The sequence below is a fragment of the Lepidothrix coronata genome, unplaced genomic scaffold, assembly GCF_001604755.1.
Source record: "Lepidothrix coronata isolate B3197 unplaced genomic scaffold, Lepidothrix_coronata-1.0 Scaffold71, whole genome shotgun sequence".
In the NCBI taxonomy this organism is placed as follows: domain Eukaryota; kingdom Metazoa; phylum Chordata; class Aves; order Passeriformes; family Pipridae; genus Lepidothrix; species Lepidothrix coronata.
The window spans coordinates 229462-253535 of record NW_016690251.1 but is presented as its reverse complement, the minus strand read 5'-3'; the positions used below and the strand labels follow the sequence as shown (position 1 = coordinate 253535).

Below are 24074 nucleotides of genomic sequence, written 5' to 3'. Positions count from 1 at the left end.
CCCTCCCCTCCCCTCCCCTCCCCTCCCTTCCCCTTCCTCCTCTCCCTCTTCTCCTTCATTGGAAGCACCTAGTTGTAAAACTTGTAAAATTTTCTTTTGGGACTAACTTTTCCTATAATAAAGGACAGATTTTAGCACAAAGGACTCTCCAGCTTTTCTACCAGCTCTTGGGCTTTGCTTTGACATGATTCTTCCAAGGAATAGTCAAGGTGGGCCTTGATGCCAAAAGGGAATATATTGTCCAAAATTAACAGATTGAATGTTGCCGACAATGAACAGTTGTTTAAGCACCTCAGATATGACTTATATTATTGGTATTGTCACACTCTGGGAAAAAAGATAAAGAAAAATATTAAAAGGAAGAAATAAACTTCTCTTTTGTGGGATTATTGTCTGCAGTCTTCCCTTCTGTCTTGAGCTTTCGCTGGATTTTGAAGGTGGAATAAGGTATTTTCTTCCTATTTGGAAATGGCAGTGAAGGGCCTTATTTCCTGTTGCTCAGTACCTAGAAAGTTTCCAGTTTCTCTAGGGAAAAGAGGCTTGGTCATCAGTTTCCTTCAGCATTCCCTCTGCTCACATTCCTGTGCAGTTCCTGCAGTGCTCTGTCAGCCAAAGCCTTCCAAGGACTCCTGAGAGGTGATTGTGTGGCAGTGATAGCAGAAGCCCTGGGGAATACTCTTTCTGCTCTTGTCACCCTGCACAGCCCAGGGCAGGAAACCTCTGTGCCAGTCCTATTTTGGGGGCCATCTCAGCACCATAATTGTCTGGAGCACACACAGGCAGGTTACCTGCATGTCCACTCCTAGCTGGGAGCCCATGATCCATCCTTCCCTCTCTTTTTAAGTGACACCACCTTGTTCATTTAGCTCACAAGGGGAGATGTAACAAAGAGCCCCATGGCCCTGCACGGTGGCTGAGTGTTCATTTGTTCGGCAAACAGACGGTCCAGCTGGGGGAAGCCCTGAGAACACCAGCGTGAGCTGTGTGGCAGGCTGTGGGGCAGCCATCCCCAGGGACAACCTGAGAAAAGAGGCAATTAGCCAGCCCCTCACAAGCACAGCAGGAGAGGTTCAAGGGGAAAGAAAAGCTGAGCCTTGGTGGTAATGATATTTTTCCACATGGCTAAATGCATTGATCTGCGACAAACAATACCAGGCTGTGCTGCTGGCTGTGGTGCAGAGGAGGAGGGACAGGAGAGCTTCCCCATGCAAGATGTTCGAGGCAGAAGTTTCCCAGGTTGCCTGCAAGAAGCTGAAGATGTGTGGAGGATGAGTCCCTAAGGATGTGTCTCCAGCCCCTTCTGAAACCACAGACCAGTCTTGCCCAACGACAGGCTTCCCAGTGGGTGCCAGGAGCTTCTCCTTAAAGGCAAGTGCAATGCAGGTGAGCCTCATCCATAATCCTATCCTGCATTTTATGAACGTCCTGCAGAACAGACAAGCAGGGTACAGAGCACTCAAGAGAAGCTTCATAACAGAGCTACCCCGGGGTAAACTACCTATTCATGAAGGACAAAACAGTGACAATTAAATCTTCTCCTGTCTCTGATGCCCTAACTCATCATGTTAGTTGCCTTTACCCATTCCCTGCAGGGCTGTGACAGTGGACTGATCCGTGCTTGTAGAGCACCTGAGGTAAGATAGCATTTGTGTAATAGTCCAACCAATGCCTGGGTTGGGGCATGTCTCCTAGGGCAATTCCACTAGGAAAAGCCCAAGCCATAAAGGATAAACCCTGGCAGACCTGGACCACTGCTTTTCTTGGAGCATTTCCTCCCTACTTCCCTGCTTCTGAAAATAGCCGGGTGACCACATATAAATACCACTATTCCAAGAGAAGTGGTGGGATGTCCCAGGCACATCATATACCCTATGGACTGGGCATCATGAGTGTTTGAGAAGAAACATAGGAGTGTATTATTAGTGTCTTGTCATCAAGTGGACAAAGTGGTTTAGGAGAGCACAGGGCAAGGCACACATCCTGTCCGAAGAGCTTAACTTCTAAGCTTTAATCAGAAGAATTAGGGCTTTACTTTGGCTCAAATTTAATCAGAAAGAATAGTGGAGATGGTCGCGTCATTTTGTAGGCAGGGTGCTATCTGCTTGGGGCATTCCCTACTGCCTCACGCTGGCCAGGCAGCACCCCCGGCTGACCAGGGTCTGGCTGCTGGTGACAGGCACTGCCCCAAGGGCCACAGCTAACCTCTCAGTGCCTCAGGCAGGATGAAAGCCTTGGTGCTACCCAGGCTGCTCTTGCCCTCCTGTTGGAGATTTAGCTCTAGGTGGGCCCTCATGGGGCTGGCCGAGGTCTCAGTTACCTGAATACACGCATCTGATGGCAGCTCCAGCAGGTCTCCTACATCTCTGCTCACTCAGCACTCTCCTTTGGGCTGGAGCCACCAGGGAACAGTCCTCAATGGTCGTTGCATTGCCAGCTGGACTGTAGCCTAGGACCTGGTTTAGCCCAGCTTCCACCACGCGTGCAGTAGCCTGGCTGTGCCATGGGTGTAGCACAATCAAACCAGATCTCTCAGCAGCAACAGTGAGCACAAAGGAAGGAGTTTTGTTCCATTCCTGGTGGACCTCCCCACTTGTGACACAGTGGTTGCAAATCCCTTGGCAGGCCAGGACCTATGTATGCACAGGGAAAGGTCCTAGGGCTAAATCCAGGACAGCATTGCTCTTTTTCCCCAACTCAGCACCTGCCTCATCTACCACATCATCATGGGATCACTTTTCCTTCATTTTTAACTGCAAAATCAAGGCAAAGAACACCGAACTGCAACGAGTTAAAGTAAACCACACTGTCATTCTGATGAGAGCTGTAATGGTCAGAGGGCTTTGGTCACTCAGCTTTTTCCACCCTCTTTTTTTGACACTCTCTTCTGTTCTCTTTTGCTGAGAAGCAAGCACATCCGTCATTGCAAAGCCGGACCCCAGCTGCCCTGGGCACTGTGCCACCCCTCCACTCTCCTTTCTGGTCAGAGCAAATTCCTAACCACAGCAGCAGGCAAATATCAGGCACACATAATGGATGTGACCCATCCCAGCTCCTCTCATTCCTTGCTGCACTTCCAGCTCACAGAAGTGGCTTGGATCTTCCTGAGCAAAATCTAATCAGGTCTGTGTAAAAAATAAAAAGAGAGGGAAAGTAAAGCCCTGTCTATATTTTTAAATAATACCAAAAAGCTGTAAGTATGTGGTTGGCCTGTTTGTTCTTACTGCCTGGGATCAGCCTGATTATTCAGGGATTCATTTTTATTTCTGAGTTTTATTTTTTTCTCATTCAACAGCTGCACATTAATAAAAACTCCATTTATTGAAGGATTTGGCTGGGATTGCTATAATAAAATAGAAGGATTTGTGCCGGGCACTAAAAGAACTCTCTGCAAAAAGTAGTGTTTTTCCAGTGATTAGGAGCACCAGAACATATTGTTTTTCTGTGTAGCACCGTCACTGCCAAGGGTGGTGACAGATGTCTTGTGTTAATGTTGAATGATTAAATGCCATTTCTGAAGCCACTCCCTATCTGTGTAGCACAGGGCTACTTCACCCACACAATCTGCCTTCAATCTGTTCCCTTGCTGAGAGCATCCCGCCTTGCTGACTGTCAAGGAGCCCCCCATCACAACCCAGGTTTCACACTGTGCCGCAGGGCCAGCCTACGTCCAGCCAGTGCCCAGACATCAGCCTTTCAGTCACCCTGTCAGGAACACACAGACCATCACTGCAGCTCAGAGATGGAGAATGCAGCCATCTGGAAACAGAGACAAGCTCTTGGGCTTCTCATCCTGCCATGGTGTTCCTCACCCACACCGATAGTGAGGGTGGGTTTGGTGGGAAACATGAGGCCAGCCCAAGTTGCCACTATTTCTAGCTCTAGCCAGTGCTCTGCTGAAAGAGGCAATATGTTCCTTTACACTTGCCTCTATCTATAGGCCACTGCTTGTGTCAGCAGGGACCTCCTTAATTTCATTTTTGACCATTGCCTTTGAGCAAGGCAAAGAGCATCCCACCCGTGGGTGACTATGTAGCCATGTCCAGCTGCACCAGAACCTCCACAAATCCTCTAGCACTGGCTTACTTGCTTTTCAGTGTCCTCAATCCAGTGTCCTCAACCCATCTTCTTTTATTCCTTTACTCTCACAAACCACTATAGCCCACAAACTGCACCCCACTCTGCCCAAAATCAGCTAGGCAAGTCAACTCTGGGAAAAAAAGAGCCTCTGCCCAGGAGGAGACAATGGGCAGACTGGCAGTGAGGTGGAAATGGTGGCCCATTGCTGTCCACCTGAAATTTAACAAATAGCAATGTTCCTCTTCTAAAAGCCTACTGTGGCCTCAGCAAACACACACAGAGATACCCTGAGAGAAGCAAGCACACGCGCACACACACACAGAGATCCTTGATCAGAACATCTGTATCCTCGGGAAGTATATTGTCTTCACAAAACCATTATCTGTTTGGCATCTGTTGCAATGACCTACTCGAGAGACAAGTTGCGCACACCACTTCCAACCCATGTGCACACACGCAGCATCTGAGTCCCAGTACAGCACAGAGGACAAATAAGGTTGTTTCTCCAAATAAAGCTGATGTGGTAGGGGGAAGGGGGGAGCTGGCTGAGGAAAATCTGAGTGCTCACATGCATTCACACATGTTGCTACAAGCCCTGTCGAGGAAGAAACATGGTAGGGGGCACTCTGACAACCTGGGAGGTGAATAAAGATATTACAGAGGGGGATGGCCCTATAGGAAGACAAGGCAAGCCACGGTGATGTTACTGTACATGCTCATGCCACCCACAAACAGCACTCTTCTGCCCTCCTCTGTTACCTCTCTTCACCCCCCTCCATGCATTATGTGGATTTGGGGGTGATGTTCCCCCACTTTTCCCAGGACCAAGTGACATCATCCCCCAGGCTGCAGTGACCTGGCTGCACAAGGCAGCTTTTCTGCAAAGCGTGAGGAAGCAGGAGGGCAAGGTGGTGCCAAACAGCAAAAGGCCTAAATTGACTTATTTCTACCACCTCTCCTTTAAAAAAATATGAAACCCTGCTGTCATTCACTAATCCATCAGCCTGACAGGTCAAGTAAAAGCAGGTTGCCCACTCGCTTTCACTTCTCCTCAACTTAATCTCTGTGCTAAATTACAAGTTGATAATGGGTTCCCATTAATTATTGATTTTCCAGATAATACTTGTTAAAGTAGAATTAACGCTATTGTTTCTGAACAAATACTGCCCAAATACTGTGTTTAGCGGGCTTGTAATCAGCTTTACCCACTTCTCCTCTAATCTGATTGAAACAGATTTCCTACCAAATCTTTTTTATCATTTCGTTGATATTAAAAGGTCACATATTTATGCCTGCCCAAAAGTTTAATTTAAGTTACTGCAATTGATCGCCATTATGTGTTCATGCTGAAACAGCAGAGTACTTTAATTTACACTGGGAATGAAGAAGCAGAGAGAAACACCAAGGAAGTACTTTCTGTGGCATTCAGTGAGTGATGTTAGGCATTGTACATTTTAGCTTATTTTTCCAAGCCCTATATTATGATTCTGTTCACCATAATGCCTTTTGACCTGCTGCATTTACTCCATCATAATTATCCTTTAATACTCTTATAAATGAACTTTTAGCTTATCTTCTGTTAATTCTCAGAACAAGCAAAGCACACACGTAACAAACAAAGCCATCTAAATAAAGTGTTTAACCCTTGTGGTGGCTTTCCCTGATAATTCAAATGTGGGCTGTGCGTTTAAGAGGTAGGGGCTTAATTACACTTTCTTTCATGAGGTACAAAATGTGTGATGGCATTTCAGCCCCTCTTCAAGCCAAGTACTGTTGAATAATTTTCTGAAAAGAAAAAGCAATGAAATTTAAAGCAAATCAAAACTAGCTGTAGAGTATCACAGACCGGTCTGGGATTTCTCCAGTGCTGGGCAGCCATCCAAGCTGAGTGGCACACAGGACCTGAGATGAGCTAGTCAAAAAGGGAAGGTGGAGGCGACTTGTCTCAACACAAACAGCCCACAGTACTAAACACTATAACATCTTCCACCTTGCTTCTCCTCCACAGTTGTGCTCAAGCCACGATGGGAAATGGGTATACACCACCTTGCTCCATTTACTGTGTTGCAGAGTTTGGCCCATAATCACATCTCAGCAATGGTCTCAATGAAGGTTTTTATAAATACAAACATTTCAGCAATACAATATCAGAGGAGCACAAGACCACACTGGTTTGCAGCCGTAGCTGAGTGCAGGTGAGACCCTGCAGACTGGACTGGAGATGTCATCTGCCAGCAGAGTCCTCCTTGTCTTTCATAACCCAGGAGAGATGAGAGCCTCCAATACTCCCAGCACCTTGGACAACCTTCCACTGACTAGGCATGTCAGACTCTGTCAGACCCTCACACACTCTTCTGGAGATGGCAGAACTGCAACCAGTCTCTTCTGTGACCTGATTTCCCTGATCCACCTTGTGACAAATGCAAGATAGCTGGCGCTGGTCAGCGCCTGCATCTGGAGGTGGAGAACAGGCACCTGGACACCCACCACCCACAGAGCCCTGCTGCCCATTCATTTCTGAATGTCCCAGATGGAGACAAGATCAGTAAGGCATCTGTGGCACAATCAGGGGTCACCTTGGCAGGAGATGTCTGCTGTTGCTAGTGATGCAATCACAGCTCCTCTTGCTGTGGTTACTCTAGTCTCTGTGCTACAGTTGTTTATTATTAGCATGACAAGCAAAGCAAGAGAAGGTCTCTTTCCTGGAGAGTTTGCTAAACCTGGATATACAAGGGCAGAGAAATGAAGCATTATTTTCCCCAAAGGAGCTGAGACACATAGGTTAAAGACCAGATCCAATACAGGCTTTAGCAGTTGGGGTTCAGACTTTAGATGTCTACATGCAACCCTGCAAACCTCAAACATCTTTTAAGGAGCTGGTCAATGGCCAGCTCATGCAGCTGCATATTTTCCTAGAACACATAGCAAACAGGTCCAGCAGGCAGAGGAAGGAACGGAGATGGGTGGATCCTTCAACCACTAGGCCACAGTCCTAAAATGACTCCACATGCAGCAGGGATTTCTGCTTCAGTGTTTCCTTCCCCACACACATCCTGCATCTGCCTGTTCTTAAGACAAACTGCTTTCGTTTTCCATCAGTTCATCAGAGAGTATCTCACCTCACTAATTCAGAGGTAGCTAGAGAACAAATCATCAAAAAATTCTTAAGATCCTTTTTCATAGACTTGGTAAACTCTTCAACTTGCCAGAGAAACTCAGATTTTCATGGAAATTTGGTGATATTCAGTGAAAAGCTACTAGCATGCATAATGAGAAAATACCTAATTCTCCCAAAGAAGGTTTTATGCCCGTAAGTGCATCTACAATAACCTGGAAGGGTTAGATTATAGCTAGTAATGTCACGCAGACCTCTAGAGGAGATTAACTTAGGAGTTTCGTTATTAAAGGTGTACTATTCATGCGCCTGGCTCCACTGCAGTGACAGACAATAAACAGTACTAAAAAAGGTTAACAGCCCTCAGTGGCTCTAAGAGACAACTTCTCCCCATTGGTGCACATTCCAATAAAAAAAATCTTGATAAATGACAAATTAAACAGCCATCCTATTTGGTCCCTGGCCCATCTTATTTGCTCTCTAATATTATTTGCTCTCACAAAATCCTGTTACAGTCTTTTCCCCAGTTTAGACAGCAAGATGATGATTCTTTCCAAGTCATGGGGCTGGATCCTCAGCTGCTGTGGACTGACCCAGCTTTGTCAGCTAATGGGACTATGTTGACTTACATCAGCTGAGAACCTATTTGCTCCCCTGCTTCATGTGGAATGGACTCAAAAAGATTATCAGTTAGCTTTAAGACTATCATGTTTTTATTGTAAAGAAATCACTCTAAAAGCATTTTTCCCTATCCAGTTTTTAAGAATCCAATCCTCTGCTATAGCTTAAGGACAAACAATTTCACTATTACCACCAGCAGAGCCTAGGCCAACTTGAGAAAATTTTATTTATTTCCTGATAACATAATCCATATTCCACTGAATTGCCATATGAAATACACTCCTGTGTAATACCAAAGTGTTAATGGCACAGAGTAAAACCACAAGCTGGTTTGAGATGCAGAGATTTTGAAGGAAAAGATATGAAATCACATAATGCAGCTCCATAATCATTTGACAATAAATGATCCTTTTATCCGATTATTATTTCAGTTGCATGTCTTTAATAAAATGCAGCAGCTACCCATTCCCCAAAGCATTTGGACCACAGTTATGATCAAAGAGCAGTGGTCTGTAGCAGGAAAGCTGTGTCCTGGTCCTCTTCTACCCCATACACAGCCTGAGCTCCTCAAATCTTAGGACCAACAATGGGATGAGATCTACGATCACATACATAATTGCTTTAAACTGCAGTAGCTCCAAGGAAATCATCACACCAATGGCTACCAACTAGCAGGCAGGAATTCGCAAGGACAGATACCGAAATATGAAGACAGCTCTGACATAGACTGTGACTAACAGAGTCAAAGAAAGTAAGAAAGAAGTCTCTATGTTTACCAAGAGCGCCTATCTCCTGTTCATTAGCTGGCTTTCCTACAACATGCTAATTGTTAAGATGTGATTCACAGTTCAGAATAATTTTCTTTTAGCCAATAAAATTCTGCAGTTTCAAACAAGGAGAGAAGCAGTGGTCACATCTTTTGGTGAAAGCTGCACATTACTACCAGCTCCCTACCTTTCCAAGGAGGAAAAGTAGATGACTCAACGTGTAAAGAATTTGAGAGAGCTAACACAGCATCAGAGAAGTCCTGCTTTTTATGGTTTCAGAAAAGACAAATGATCCTTTTCCATAGATTGCAAGTTGGCTCAAAGAATGTAAGCATGCTGATAAAATAATACTATAGCTAAATTACAGCTAAAACAATACTACAGCTACTAATACCACAGGAATTTTATTTCATTCTGGTTTAAATAGAAATGAGTGTTACACAATATTGGTGGTGCCCATATTGAACAGTTTTCAATCTATTTAACTGCTAAATCCTCATATCAACACCAGCCTTTCCTCAGCCCAGCAGAATTTAGTTAATCAGCGAGCTGCAAAGAAACATTACATTCAGTAACTGAGTTTTCATCACATTTGCAAAGGATTAATACATGAACACTAAATAGCACAGGGTCAGGTCAGATGTGCAAGCAAATTTAAACACCTGCAGAAATACATTACTGCTTTCAAAAATGCTACAGCCTTTTCTCTGCATCTTCATGGAAAAGATGGTGACTGATCCTCTGGGATGATGCCTAAAATAGCTGAAGAAAAGGTTGAATAAAATGCCATGGTTAGAATACATTCTTTCTCAGAAGCAAGATGAATTTGGATAAAAAAGAAGGGACGTATTTTTAAACATAGATTCCCTGAAGTTATTTACAGTAGCCAAAAAAATGGGCTGTTCCTAACTGTGCCAACTATGAACTTGGCTGTTCATACACGGTGTCATGTGTACATGAGGTACAGTAATATTATTCACCCTCAGAAAAGACATTATCAGAAACTAGGACATAAAGATATGAGGCAGAGAGATACTTTTCTCTCTCTCTCTCTTTTTTTTTTTTTTTTTTTTTTGCTGTTGTGTGTGGCCATTGGCAACTAACTGACAGAGATGTAGAAGGGGATTTACCATAGGTAACTCACCTAATAAGTGTGCAAGAAAATACATGTTGAATTTCTGGAGGAGAAGGTTAGGAAAGACACAACTTTTGCCCTCAAAATTTCTGTACTTGGAAAGGAAGAGTCCTTGCATTTTGCCTTCTAAATAGTCTAGTGAAAAAAAAAAATCCTGCAAAAGCAGCACAGGAGTCATACTGCCTTGGTCATCTCTTGCTGGCCTCACTCAGCAAGGTACTGTCTGTTTGGGAAAACACCAAGTAACCTGGAACGCCTTGCTGCTGACTAGTTACATGGACCCATGACATGACTTCACGTGTCCCACTCCACTCAATTGCCACTGAAAGCTGCAAGCAGCAGAGGCTCACAGCACCTGAGAAAATCAGATACCATATATCTGCACAGCAATGCCTCTGGGTTGCTTATGTCTTTTTCTTGTAATAAACAGGCAATGATGAGCGCAGCAACGTTAACTGAGCAGAGTTACATGTCGGAGAACAAGCCACCAGAGCCAGGCTGGACAGGAACAAAGTGGCTGACACAGTGCAAATACACTAACGTTAATGAAAGTCATGCACTATGTAAAATAATTCAAGAGGAAATTCTTGTTAAAAAAGTATTTTTCAAAGTCTTTACAGCTGTTGAAGGTATTTTCAGAGCATTAGGTTTTCTTTCTTCACCCTGATGAACTGCTTGAAGTTAAAGATGTAGGTGCAACAGAGCATCTAGCACAGCAGGCTCTGAGATTTCCCAGAAGAAAAGCAAGTGTCCATGTAGAACATTCACATCACCTGACCACAACTTGCTTTTCTATATTCGAGGTGAGGCTGCCCCAGTGCAGAGCAGAGCAGGACAATCCCCTCCCTTGACCAGCTGGCAATGCTTTGCCTGATGCTCCCCCCAGACACAGTTGGCCCTCCCGGCTGCCAAGCACTGCTGACTCATGTTCAACTTGCTATCAACCAGGACCCCCAGGTCCCTTTCCAAGGCACTGCTTTCCAGCAACTCATTTCCCAGTCTGTACATACAGCCCAGGTTGCCCCATCCCAGGTGCAGAATCCAGCACTTCCCCTTGTTGAACTTCATGTGGTTGGTGATTGCTCGGTCCTCTAATTTGCCCAAGTCTCTCTGCAGGGCCTCCCTGCCTTCAAGGGAGTCAACAGCTCCTCCCAGTTTTGTGTCATCTGCAAACTTGCACAGGATTCCTTCCAGTCCTGTGTCCAAGTAATTTATGAAGATGTTGAAGAGCACAGGGCTCGAGATGAATCCCTGTGGAACCCCACCAGTGACAGGTCTCCAGTCTGATGTTACCCCATTCACTATTACCCTCTGTGCTTGACCCATCAGCCAATTGCTCACCCACCACATGATGTGTTTATCCAGCTGTGGGCTGGACATTTTGTCCAGAAGGATACTGCGAGAGACAGTATCAAAAGCTTTACTGAAATCCAAAAAGATGGTGTCCACTGGCTTCCCTGGATCAACTAGGTGGGTTACCTTGTCATAAAAGGAAATCAGGTTTGATAAGCAGGACTTTCCTCTGACGAAGCCGTGCTGGCTGTGACCAATGACTGCATTGTCTTTTGGGTGCTTTTAAATACCTCCCAGAATAATTTTCTCCATAACTTTACCAGGCACTGAAGTGAGACTGACAGGCCTGTAGTTTCCAGGGTCTTCCTTCTTGCCCTTCTTGAAAATCAGGACATCGTTTGCCAGCTTTCAGTCAGCTGGGACCTCTCGGGATTTGCAAGAGAGCTTTCTCAATGATATCAGACAGCTCTTTGAGGATTCTTGGATGAATCCCATCACACCCCATAGTTTTGTAGGGATCCAGCTGGAGCAGCAGATCCCACGCAATTTCATGGTTGACTGGGAGTTGATCATTATTGCAGTCATGGTCCTCCAGCTCAGAGCACTGAGACCCCCTTGGTCCATCATCTGTGTTGAAGACAGAGGTAAAGAAAGTGTTAAACACCTCTGCCTTGTCTCTGTCCCTGTTTGTGAGGTGACCATCCCCATCCTCTAACAGGCCGATGATATTTCTATACTGCCTCTTGCCCTTAATATATTTGAAAAAACTCCTTTGTTGTTCCCTACATTTTTCTGGCCAGCTTCAACTCCAGTTGAGCTTTGGCTGCACAATCTTTCTCCCTACAGTGACAAGCAGCATCTCCATATTCCTCTCATGTCACTTGACCTTGCTTCCACTGGGGATACACCTTCCTTTTTGCCTTATTTCCAAGAGAAGATCCCTGCTCAAGCCAAGCTGGCCTTCTGCCTCACCTGCTTGACTTCTGACATTTGGGAATTGCCTGTTCCTGTGCCCTAAGGAGGTGATGTTTAAAAAGTGACCAGCACTGAGGGACCATAGCATCTGCAGAAACATTTTTCCAGGGGACCTTACTTACTAATTCCCCGAGCAGCCTGAATTCTGTTCTCCTCGTGTCTGAAGTTGAGGTTTTGCTGGCACTCTCCCTCCTGTTGGCAGAGATTTTAAACTTGATCACTTTGTGGTCACTGTGGCCAAGGCAGCCGCCAATCTCCACTTCGCTCAAGAGATCCTCTCTGTTGACAAGCAGCAGACCAAGGAGGGCACCTTTCCAAGTTGGCTCCCTTAGGACCTGTTCCATGAAGTGCTCATCTAGGTTTTCTAGGAATCTTCTGGTTCAGGTAGTACCAGCTGTGTGGTGGTCTCAGTTAGTTTCTGGCAAATTGAAGTCCCTCATAAGGACAAGGGCAGTTGACTAAGTGTCCCTTAGTTCCTCAAAGAATAATTGTCGGCATCATCGTCCTGGCTGGGAGGTCTATAGCAGACTCCCATGACAACATTTGTTTGCCTCTTGGTTCTCACCCAGAGTCTCTCAACTGTGCCATTGCCAACTGTGAGCTCCACACATTCTAAGCCTTCTATTACATATAGTGCCACCCCTCTACCTCTTGTGCCCTGCTTGTCCCTTCTGAAGAGCCTGTAACCATCCAACAGGGCACTCCAGTTACAGGACTTATCCCACCACTTTCACTTATGCCAGTGATGTCAAATCTCTGAGGCTGGGCCAAGGCTTGGAGCTCCTCTTATTTGTTTCTCATGCTGCAGGAACTGGTGTAGAAACATTTCAGGTGTGGTACATTATAGCCAAAACCTCTTGAGGCAGCCTGAGTGGTCCCATTAGTGCTGGTTTTCTCAAGTTTTGGCATGCCATCCCATCCTCATCATTGGCAAGCCTGGTTTTGTACCTTCCTCCCTTCGAAGATAGTTTAAAGCTCTGTCAATGAGCCCTGCTAGCTCCTGTTCTAGAACTCTTTTCCCCTCTGAGATAGGTGCAGCCTGTCAGGTGTCAGTAGGCCAGGTGTTGAGTAGATCATCCCATGGTCAAAACCCCCAAATTTTTCCCATTACGCCAGCCTCAGAGCCACTCATTAATCTGATGGATCTGCCTATTCCTATCAATCCTCTTCCTCATTACCAGAAGAACTAAGGAAATCACTGCCTGTGCTCCTGATTCCTCTACCAATCGTCCCAGGGCCCTGAAGTCTTTTTTGATTGCCCTCAGACTTCTCTTTGTTATTTTGTCGCTGCCAGTTTGAACAACCAATAGTGAGTAGTAGTCCAAGGGCTTTACCAGACAGGAGATTTTTCAGTAATGTCCCTTATCTGAGCCCCTGGGAGACAGCAGACTTCCCTGTGAGTTGGGTCCAGTCTGCATGTTGGGTCCTCCATTCCCCTTAGAAGGGAATCTCCTAGTACAACTATCCTTCTTTTCTTTTCCCCTTAGCAGAGGAGATCTTGATGTGGGGTACAGGCGGTGTTGTTTTAGGAGGCCTCACTATCCCAGAAGTACTTTTGCCCACCTACTCAGTTGTCTGGCCCTCTAGTTTCAGAGCCTCATACCTGTTGCAGAAGGTACCACTCATACCTGTCAAATTTTGAGAAGAAGGAGGAAGCTTCCTCCCGGTACATGCAGTGACCCACTTCCAGTCTTCATCTTTAATAGACTGTTGAGTAACAGTCCTTTGAGTAATTACCCTGCAGGGTTCTGAGTCCACCTGCTTCTCCATTACAACAGAGGTTCAAGAATCTCAAAAGTCTTGAGACTGTAGCATCTCTGAAAATAATCAGTCCCTCTCTTGCTCATTCGCCTAAATACTATGAAGCTCATTCACTTCTTCCCATAGCTTCTTCACTTGGCAGTGACACAGCTCCTCAACCATGGCACATCTAATCTATATTCTCCTTCTGCTGACTAGGCAGCAGTGATCTGCAGTTTGGGTTTTTGAACCGGAGAACTAAAGGTGGTGTGAATGCTGAGAAGGATTGTCCATTCAGTTAGACTGTTTTCCTTCCAACATGACTCTCCACCAGCTCCAGCAAATTCAGACCAGAATAAAACTAATGTCATTAAATCAGTCAGGCTCTGGCATTTCTTTGGCTGCTAAAATCCCAACATGAGATTTCTCCAGAAACGAAAGAGCAGTTCAGTTACAGGATTGGGGTCACATCTCCAAGCACAGAGCATGTGCACCAGGAATGGCAGTACAAGACGACAGCTGTCATATATTTTCTTTCACAACTCATGCCACCATTGCACTAGCATCAACCCAGAGAATTAGAAACACACGGAGGCAATATCCTGGGGAACCACTCTTTTCCTCCTAGGGACTCCATCCATTGCCTGGTCTCCTCGAGGAAGAGGCTCAAACTTCCTGCTTGGGGGGAGAAAAGTGTTTGTCCAAATTACCTTTTTTATTCATGGGCCTTCCTTAACAGTAATTATAAGAAAAACAGATCCTGTGGGATCAATGTAACTAATTCATGTGTGGATGTGCAAACGGGCAATTTGCAAACTAATTGCCCCCGCACAATACACTGTGTAGACAGGTTGTCCAAACACTGTCTCTGCGTACTTTTTGTAGTGGCGGCTGCCTGGTAAGAGGCGGTTGAAATGCTTTCTGGACAGACAATGGGCTTGCTCAAGTGTGCAACTATTTTGGAGGGAAGCTATCCCGCCCACCCTGGGTGGCTAAGGTTTTTTCTGCCTGCGTCCAGCTGCCGTGCTGTGCCAGGAAAATACTGGGGCCATGTGCGGGACAAAACAGTTTTGCCTTATTGCCTCTGCCGGCTCAGGAGGACGCAGAGACTATCAGCAGCATATGGGCCTCGGGGGATTTCAGCCATTTAACAAACATTATATGCTCCATAACAAAACAACAAAATATCAGTACTTAGATCAACCAAATAACTAAATTAAATTCCCTAGACAGTGAGGACTGGTATGCTAATTGGCTTGCCTTGTGGATTTTTCTATGCAGCTCCCCAAGAAACAGATTGGCCCATTTTTCAGGCAACTGATTGTTAACTGGAAAAATGAATAGCAGGCTGGAGGGGCTGATCACTTCACTTGGTAAATGCAAACTCCCGTTATTCATGAGAACAAGTCAGAGGTGACGTGGTTTTCATGGGAGGTGGGCAAACGGCTGGTGCCAGGTCAACTCCTTTCTTTCTTTCTCTTTACTCTAGGAACACAAGGGAAAATACAGCACCTGATTCCCCCATCCCTCTGGGATGCTGTGCTCTTCAAACAGCTGAACTGCCCTCAAGGAGGGCTTCCCCTGCTGACTGCAGGTCAGTGGGTATGTTTATTGAGCAGACTTCTGCCAATCTCCTGCTCTGGCTCCATGGTCCCTAACACAAGCAACCTCTACTGGCTCTGGGAAAGTCCTCAGTTTTCCTATGCTTTGCTTCTCTGGTAGCTCTGATGGGCCAGACAGAAGGACTTGAGGGGCAGGAGTAGTCTGGTGCAGCCAGGTCAGCAGGACACAGCTCCAAGGCTTCTCCCTTTATTGTCCCAGCTCCTGCATTCTCATTAGGCCACATAGCCACGGCTCCTTCCCCTTCCCAGTCACTGACCAGCAGTGGTTCTGGTCCTCACTATCTCAGCTTCCCAGATTAGTCAGAGGAACACAACTTCACAAGCAAAGGTGAAGCTTTGGGTCTTATCTGCTCTTTGATCCTGAAGACTCAGCCCTCAAGCCCATGTAAGCAAGGATGAAGGCTGTTACCTTGTTTCCCACCCCACTCTCTCCAATGCCTGGCTTTGATTACAAATTTTGTGTAAATGCTGATTCCTCCCTGTTCTCACAAATTTTGCTGTAAGCCAAGCTCTCATTATCTCTCCAGGGCTGAGTAGCCCTCTTCAGACCAGCTCCGTGGTTGCATACAGGACACTTACCTACTCCTCTGGGCAAGCTTCCTTGCAACTGCTTTCTGCACAGAGACCCAACACACAGACTGCCTGGAAATTATGGCCCAATTATTCACTAAAGACAATAATAAGAAAATTTCAGAAATAGGTCCATTTAGGGCATTTCAGCTACTATTCTACAACTGATGAAATTTTCAGTTTGTTAGCTGAAACAAAAAATAGCTTTTGTAAATTCACAGAGATATGCAACCAAAATATTTAACCTGTTAAAACATCACCTTTCCAGTCACATTTTTGTACAATGAAGAAACAGGTGCTAGTAACTCTTCAGGCCATATTTAATTTTATAAGTGGACATCTTGAGTTACACCATAGCAGGGACTTGGCAGCCAGCTGTATTTCCCTATTTCCATTTCTACAGATATCAAGGAAAAGAATATTATCAATATTAAGAAAAGACAGACACTGAAAGTTTTCTGTTCTTTGTAATAACTTTAAATTGCTTCTGACATGCTTTATACGATAGTCACTGAAAATATCATAAGACTCACACAGAAAATTCATCATGAAGATAAACAGTGTGAAAACAAGTAATCATATGAAGAGGCAAATCATTGCCGAAATCACACAACTACTGTCTGTAGTCACAGTCTAACTAGGAGCTGAATATTAAGAGCATCTTTCAGGGGTCGATACTATCTAGATCGTCTTAACCACCTAAAGACAGGATGCAATGTACCCTGGCTCAAGCTGGAGGGCAGTGCTGCTTTCCAGAGGGACCTGGACAGGCTGGAGAGGTGGGCTGACAGGGTCTAGCAAAGGCACATGCTAAGTCCTGTCCCAGGACAGCTCCATGGAAAAGCCCCTGGGGGCCAAACTGACTAGGATCAGCAGCATCCTCTTGCAGGAAAGAAGGCCAACCATGCCCTGGGCTGAGTTAGCAAAAGGAGAGTCAGCAGGAGAGGGAACAGTCCCTACCGCTCCATTCAACACTTTTTTGTTCAACTTGGAGACAGAGAGGCAAAGAGAACTTATTGCTATCTGCAGCTACCTGAAGAAGAGAAGATGGAGACTGGCTTTTTCCAGAGATCCCAGTGACAGCACAGGAAGTGGTGGACACAAATTGGAACGCGGCAACTTCCTACTAGGTATCATGCAACGCATTTCACCTTCAGTCCTGGGACAGGGCCCCAGGAGCCTCCATTCTTGGAGATACTAAACACTCAGCTGGACAACACTTTGAGAGATTCAAGCAAACTTCAAATTTGGCCCTGGTTTTAACATGGGAACCTCAAGAGGTCAGTTTGAAGCTAATTTATCCTAGGTTTCAAATATCATGCTCAAAAAGTTTTTTTAAATCAGAGCATTTTTACCAAAAGCTGGTTTTTTGAACCTTAATGTCATACATCAGACAGTAATAGCTTTTAAAAGCCCTATAGAAAAGGCTGGGATCAATCTTCTACAGAGGAAGCAGAATGATGTGAGAAATTACTTTCTTCTCCCTCAGAATATTCACAATTGATTCCAAGATTATGACAAAAGCCTGTTAAAGGCATGGGCTGTCTATTCCACCAGACAAACCTCTGCCACTTGACAACCACTTTACCAAACAAAAAATATACATATTTGAATAAACATTCTGCCCACAAACCTACTGGTAAAATATGTATTTTTGACTCTCTGGAAATGCATCCCTAACATGACACACAAGGAACAATTTCTGAAATTGTGAACAGTTAAAAATGGTAGCAATTTGTTTTCACTTTACTTATCCTCCCCACCTATTTTTTTCTCCAAAACAAGCTTCTTGGAAGAATTACGGATAATATTCAACACAGTGCTATGTGACAGCCCACAGATGGATACATTTCTAATGGATTTGGAGAAGTTAACAACACAATGATAGCAGACATGAAAAAAAATCTGGCGAATTCTCCTTAATTAGATTACACTCTGCACACCCTTCTATACGAATGAGGACACAGCAGTGGAAACCGCCCAACAGCATTGTCAATACAACTGAGGGGGTCTGTAGCAGGGGACATCTGTTTTAAAGCCTTGATCCAAATCTGCCCCTAGAGGCAAATCAGCCAGGCTTTGGACGTCAGTTTAAAACATTAAAAGCAAAATTCGTACTTGCTGGAAGCAGGTGCAGTTCCATTAAACTCACCACATTTCACTGGCACCCGGGATTTCAAATAGTTCCAACAGTCTGTAAGTGTGGCACAAGTGCAAGGAGAAATAAAACCTTTCATTATAGAACGCTCAAACATCAGCAAGGTGTAGTAATGCTGTTTCTCAGCCAGAAAGGTCTCAATAAAGTGACCAAAGTGAAAAGCACACTCAGCCCCTACTCACTGCCCTACAAATCAAGGGCTTGCAAATTTGCTATGTTTTCTCCCTCATGCTTAATTTTCTTGCATACAGACATGCTGGTGGATATATCCCCTTGAAGAAGAGTAATAAAAACAATTTTACTTCTTTTTTCTGAAAGCAGAAACAATTAATGTTTTATTCCAATAATCCATGGTACATGCCAAATATGGAGGAGGCAGAGGGGGAAAGTCTGGCAATGATCCTCCCATACATCATTTCAGACAACAGGCACACACCTCAGTATAAATAAATAAATAACTGCTAACCCATCCCCATTCATGTTTCTAATTAGTGTAATCTATTTAACAAACAGACACATAATATAGGTCAATTATGTAGGTCATGATAAATTTGTGAAGAACTTCAGCCTGTAGGACACCAAAAAGACCAGTTGAGGCAGCATTTCCAAAGTTACAGTTCATTTCTGCACAAGGCTTGTGAGCAGCAGTGAGGAACCAGCAGAGACCTGCTCAGTTTTTCTGGTTTGTCTAACTGCAGCCACAACCACTAACAAAAACACCAGTGACACCCCCTGGGAGACATCCTCTTTGATACAAGCACAGAACTGCCCCTCCAAAATTACTGAACTCAGTTACTACTGGCCAAAATCGCCAGAAACATGTCAAAGGCGTTTAATTTCTATGAGTTTGTCGAAAACTGGTGAGTATCCAGAGGGGAGATGGAGAAATATTTTATTTAGGTTTCCTCCATAGGAAAGGAAATGACAGCTCAGTATCACTCTAGTATGCTTGACCATGGCCCTCTGCACTACGCACAGATGCAGCTCTAGAGAAGCCACAGTACATGCCTAGTCCTGCCTTGATAGAAATTTTGGGAAGGAATGATGAAGAACCACAGTGGAGGGGATCAGAGAGCAGCAGGTGCCATGTGGGGTTTCAGAAAAGTGGCAGGAATGCAAATCTAGCTATCTTGCTCAGGGGTATGGGGAGGATCTGGAGATCACCACAGCAAACACTACAGGGGCGTGATTTGCAACAAGGAAACAAATTTAATGTTCAGGGTTCAATGACCATCACACTTTTCTGCTAAAGGTCAGCACTGATATAATTTGGTCTTTGAGATGAAGGGAGCAAATGGATCTTGGATGGAAATTTAAGCTATAGTTGCTGTTACTTTTCCTTAGTATTTCCAAATATTTTTCTTCTTCAGACAATCCCAACTCAGTTTGCCATGGAACAGGACTTCTGGCTTCCTATTCTGCTGTTAGCAGAGGAACTCCAGAATTGTCCAATGTAATATCTCAGGGAGTTACCTGAGGTGATCTTTGTACCTTAAACTTGCAGTATTATTAACAGCATTACTAGTTAAGTGGCTGGAGAGCGCCTGAGACCCAGGACACAGCCGGGAACTGAAATGCAGAGCAACAGCAGTTGGAAAGCTGGTGTGGGAGCACCCGTGCACCAGCTTCAGTGGCACCAGCCACAAGCTGGGAACAGATTCCTCTTGCGCTGCTGCCTGGAAGAACCAGTCCCCAGGCAGGGAAGGGGTGGGAGCACCAAGGCAAATACGCCCTGCATAAGGAGCTTTAATTAACTGTGCAGCTCTCAGAGGGCAGGTTTTCCACACTGCACATGTGCAATCGGGTCCACAAACAGCAGTCCAAACTCTGCTGCTGGGTACATGTCAGCTGATTGAACACCCATGTGCCTCTGAGGATGGGAGGAGATGAACCAGTCAGTGTCATTTACCACATGTTACTACCTGGCCTGCACAAAACAACATGCCGATTACGTGCAGTTTGTGGGCACGCTGTGCCAAAAATAATGACCTTGTACTTCTATCTACAACATAATCTTGTTACTGTTCATGATAGTCATGACCGAATTGGTGAAATAGCCTTTTAATTATACAGATTCTCCTATTTGTGCAATTTGTATTTGATGCCTGTTTATTAATTCTCATTCATATATCCAACACAATTGTTCTTATAACACTGCAGTGACAGAGATAATTTCCCAAATGGTTCCCAAACTGGTTCCCAATGACCTGCATTCTAGCTCATGTATGATATATATAATACACCAAGCTATGATATATATTATACGTATATTATATATACGTATAATATATATATACGTATATTATATATACGTATATAATACGTATTATTATACGTATAACAGATAGACATCATAATTGAAAATTTGTTACAAATCTCAGACCATATGGCTTAATTCTAAGAATGACCACAGTACTGCGTGTGACAAAGTCTCAGAAACAAATCTAAAACTTTTTAAACCACCTACACTCCATCCCAGGTCCCCAGCTGGAGAATTGTTCCCATGAACACAAAAAAGGAAAAAAAAAAAAACAACCCAGCATTACATTCCCATTTCTTTGTAATCTCTAGTCCTAACTGCAGGACTGTTTATGAACATATATGCAAGATATTTCAACTAAGAGAAATAAATACTGTACTATTTTGCCCTGACCCTGGGGAAATGGTGTTCTTGACAATATACTGCTCTCTGCTGGCCTGACCTGCTTTTCCACAAGGGCCTCACTTCGTGACATCTTCTGTCTTCCCTAGTGAAAAGGGAAAAGACCACCTTGTTTTGCTGACTTAGCAATCGGTGACAGAAGCATCTTTAATTTAGGCTTGAAAAACATTACATTGCTAAGGAAAACAATACTGACATCACCTAAATCTTTTGCCTTGAAGAAAAAATGCAAGTAGTCCTTTAACCCCAGTAACCTTTCAGAAGTATTCCTATTTTCTTGCAACCTGAAAGAAGAAACAGGCTATTCACGTAGCAGGCCCTCCCTAGTAAGGAGCTCAGACAAGCTTGAGCTTGTAACAAGTCTATTTCTAAATGTAACCAACTCAAGTCCTGTTCTGAGTTTCCAGAAACTTGCTCCTAGTGGGAGTTTTCACAGCAGCCCAAAATCCCAGTGACAACCACAGGATTTGAGATGGGCTCCCTGGTCTTTTCCTTTAAAGGACAGCTCCAGACCTGAGTAGCTCCATGGCCCAAAACCTGTAGTATCTTTATTCCCTATTCCCATTTTTCTGCTGTTTTATCAAAAAGGGATCACTCAGATCAAAGCTAACTGGAAACCAGCTAATTTGCATTGATTGTACCTTCACACTGACACTAGTTATCACTGAGCTACAGCTGGCACAGCAACACCCATAAAAAACACAAAACTTTAATCTGTCAGCATCTCCTATTTTGGGTCAGAACAAGGTGATGCCATGCTGCAGACCCACCAAGACTAGAAACCCAGCTTCAAGGGTCATCCTCCCCTCAGCCCCAGGGATAAAGGGTATTTACCTAGCAGTCAGGCCGTATCTTTCCTGAGGTTCTCCTGTCTATCTTCTTCCTGTTGGGTTTGCAGCTCTTGAGATGCTGTGACTGACAGGAATGCTGCCACATTTTGGGACTATCGCCATAGTCCCAGTGGTGCGATTTTGGGATTATCACCTGCAGGAATTACCAGAGCATTCTCAGCTGTTTGGTTTTTTTCTCGAACTGCCAGCAAACAGGTTTTTGTGGTAAACCCACACTGTTAGGGTCTTGCTTACAAACCACCATAGAAACTAAACACACAGTCTGTTGCAATCACAATGCAGAGGAGATGCAAATCTTAAACTTTAATTCTTTACATCTTAATCTTTCTTTGCAAGATTCTCCCATTAACAGCATGATTCCTTTAAAAAATAATTATACAACATTAAAACAAATTAGAAAAATAGTCGGAAAGATCAGTTTCATTTGCCTGGGTAAAACAGACAGGGAGTTTGTTTTGAACAGTAACCATCATTTGAAATTCCTCAATTCCTGCTACTCACAGGGCTGGGGAAAAAACCCACAAAATTAATTTACTTTCCAAACACTGCTATGAGGGAGTCATTTGCTGGAATAAATAACACCCTGGGAGACCTTTGCACTTATTCCCCAGCGGGGTCTTTCATCACAGACACCTGCACACACATGGAGCTGCGGGGGCAATGGTGGGACTTGTTGGGAGGGTGTGAGCCTCTTGCACGCAACCAAGAGCATCATGGCTTAGATTTCTGCTCTGCATCTGATTTCCAAATCAGTCTCCATCTCTTCATGCCTTGCGTTTGCTGTAGTGCTCTCACACATAGAATCATTAAGGTTGGAAAAGACCTACAAGATCATCAAGTCCAATCTTTGACTGAATACCACCATGACCACTAAACCATATCACGAAGGGCCAGGTCTGCCCATTTTTTGAATACTTCCAGAGATGGTTACTTCACCACTTCCCTGGAAGACCTTTTCCAATGCTTTATCACTCCTTCAGTGAAGACACTTTTCCTAATCCAAGCTGAACCTCACCTGGTGCAACTAGAGGCCATTTCCCCTTGTCCTATCACCTGTTCCGGACATGCCTATCTCGTATTGGCCTTTTCAGCCACCAACGCGCTTGCAGCAAACGTGGGTAGAGCCCTTCCCACATCTTCCCAAATCTTCGTTCGCGAAGCCTAGCCATGATGATGATGATGATGATGATGATCACCTGTTGCCTGGGATAAGAGACCAAACCACACCTCACCACAACCTCCTTTAATGTAGTTGTAGGGTGTCGCTCACAAACTGCCTCTACACACTCTTCCAGATGGGCTGGAACAGAAAGCTGCTGCTGCAGGAATAATTTTAGCTGGTGAAAGATAAAATTATCTAGATGGCAGAAGAGCCATTAAGGAAGCTACTCAAGCATAAAAACTGTTAAAGGAACACGAAGTATGGGGAAAGGCATGGAGCCTCCTTTGCTCACATCTACCCACACTTCCCACATCAGAGCTGGCCCAAACTTGTAGGTCAAGAGTTCCTGGCAGGCTCTCACCAGGGCCCAGAGGGTGCCTGGCAGTCCTGCCAGCCATCTCCTGGTGGCATTATCCCTGGGCCACAGGGCCTCTCCCTCTGCTCGCACAAGCCCTGCCCTGCCCCACCTCCCCTCAGCCTGGGGACTGCTCCTCTTGTCCACAAAAACTGGATTCCTTACCCAGTGTGCAACAAACCAATAATCAGAGAGACCAAACTCAACCAAACTCAAGAGAGACACTGCTTATTTATTTCATAGCTGTGCAAGTTCGGATGCTCGGTGGTATTCCACAAATCAAGGACGCCCTTCCAGACTTTCCATGCCATTCTTTATACACAGAAATTTAGTGTTAGTAGCCTCTCAAGTACAGCTCCTCTATTAGTATCGATTAGTAATTATCATACAAATTATGTAATCCTATCTAACTTCTACACATGCTCAGGGGAAGGGTCTTTGCTGGGGGAGGACCTTTTTCACCTGTAGGCATGATTTTTAGTACTATAATGAAGATAGTTCAGCTATAGGATACATGGACCTCGAGTCTTTTGCCAAGTTGACAATATATACATCAACATCTTCATTTACTTTGTCCTTAGAGCTTGTTAGCTCCAGGGTGTCCTTGACTGAGGGATGCTAACTACCACCTGTTCTACTGACATACAGCAGCTTCTTGATTTACATCATGCTTTAGAGCTCGTGTCTGGATGTATATCATCCCTAGAGCTTGTTTGTTTCTGTCTGTTCCACTGATTAAGTTTCATTTCTTGCTAATACACAAAGATCAAACATCAAATAACACCCTGACTTACGGTAATTTTGACATATTCCACATTTTTCAACACCGTTCCTCATACCTCTCTGATTTTGCGGCCTTTTGCTCCTCCTTTAACCACATTTTCCGGGAGCACCCATCCCTGGGGGTCTCCCCCGCTGCGAAACCGGCCTCCCCTCACGGAGCGCGGGGCCCACCCCGCGCCTGCGCGCTG

General features: G+C 44.7%; 1 long non-coding RNA gene across 2 annotated transcripts; it reads right to left on the bottom strand.

Moving 5' to 3' along the window:
- Positions 1-8597: 8597 nt before the first annotated feature.
- On the bottom strand, positions 8598-24052 carry LOC108499197. 2 transcript variants are annotated; one of them, XR_001875460.1, is made up of 4 exons: positions 23943-24052; positions 21570-21719; positions 15925-16012; positions 8598-9342 (listed from the first exon to the last, which is right to left on the bottom strand). It is a non-coding gene; the product is annotated as an uncharacterized LOC108499197 (long non-coding RNA). The 2 variants fall into 2 exon arrangements; XR_001875461.1 differs by lacking the exon at positions 8598-9342 and adding an exon at positions 14313-14398.
- Positions 24053-24074: the final 22 nt, after the last annotated feature.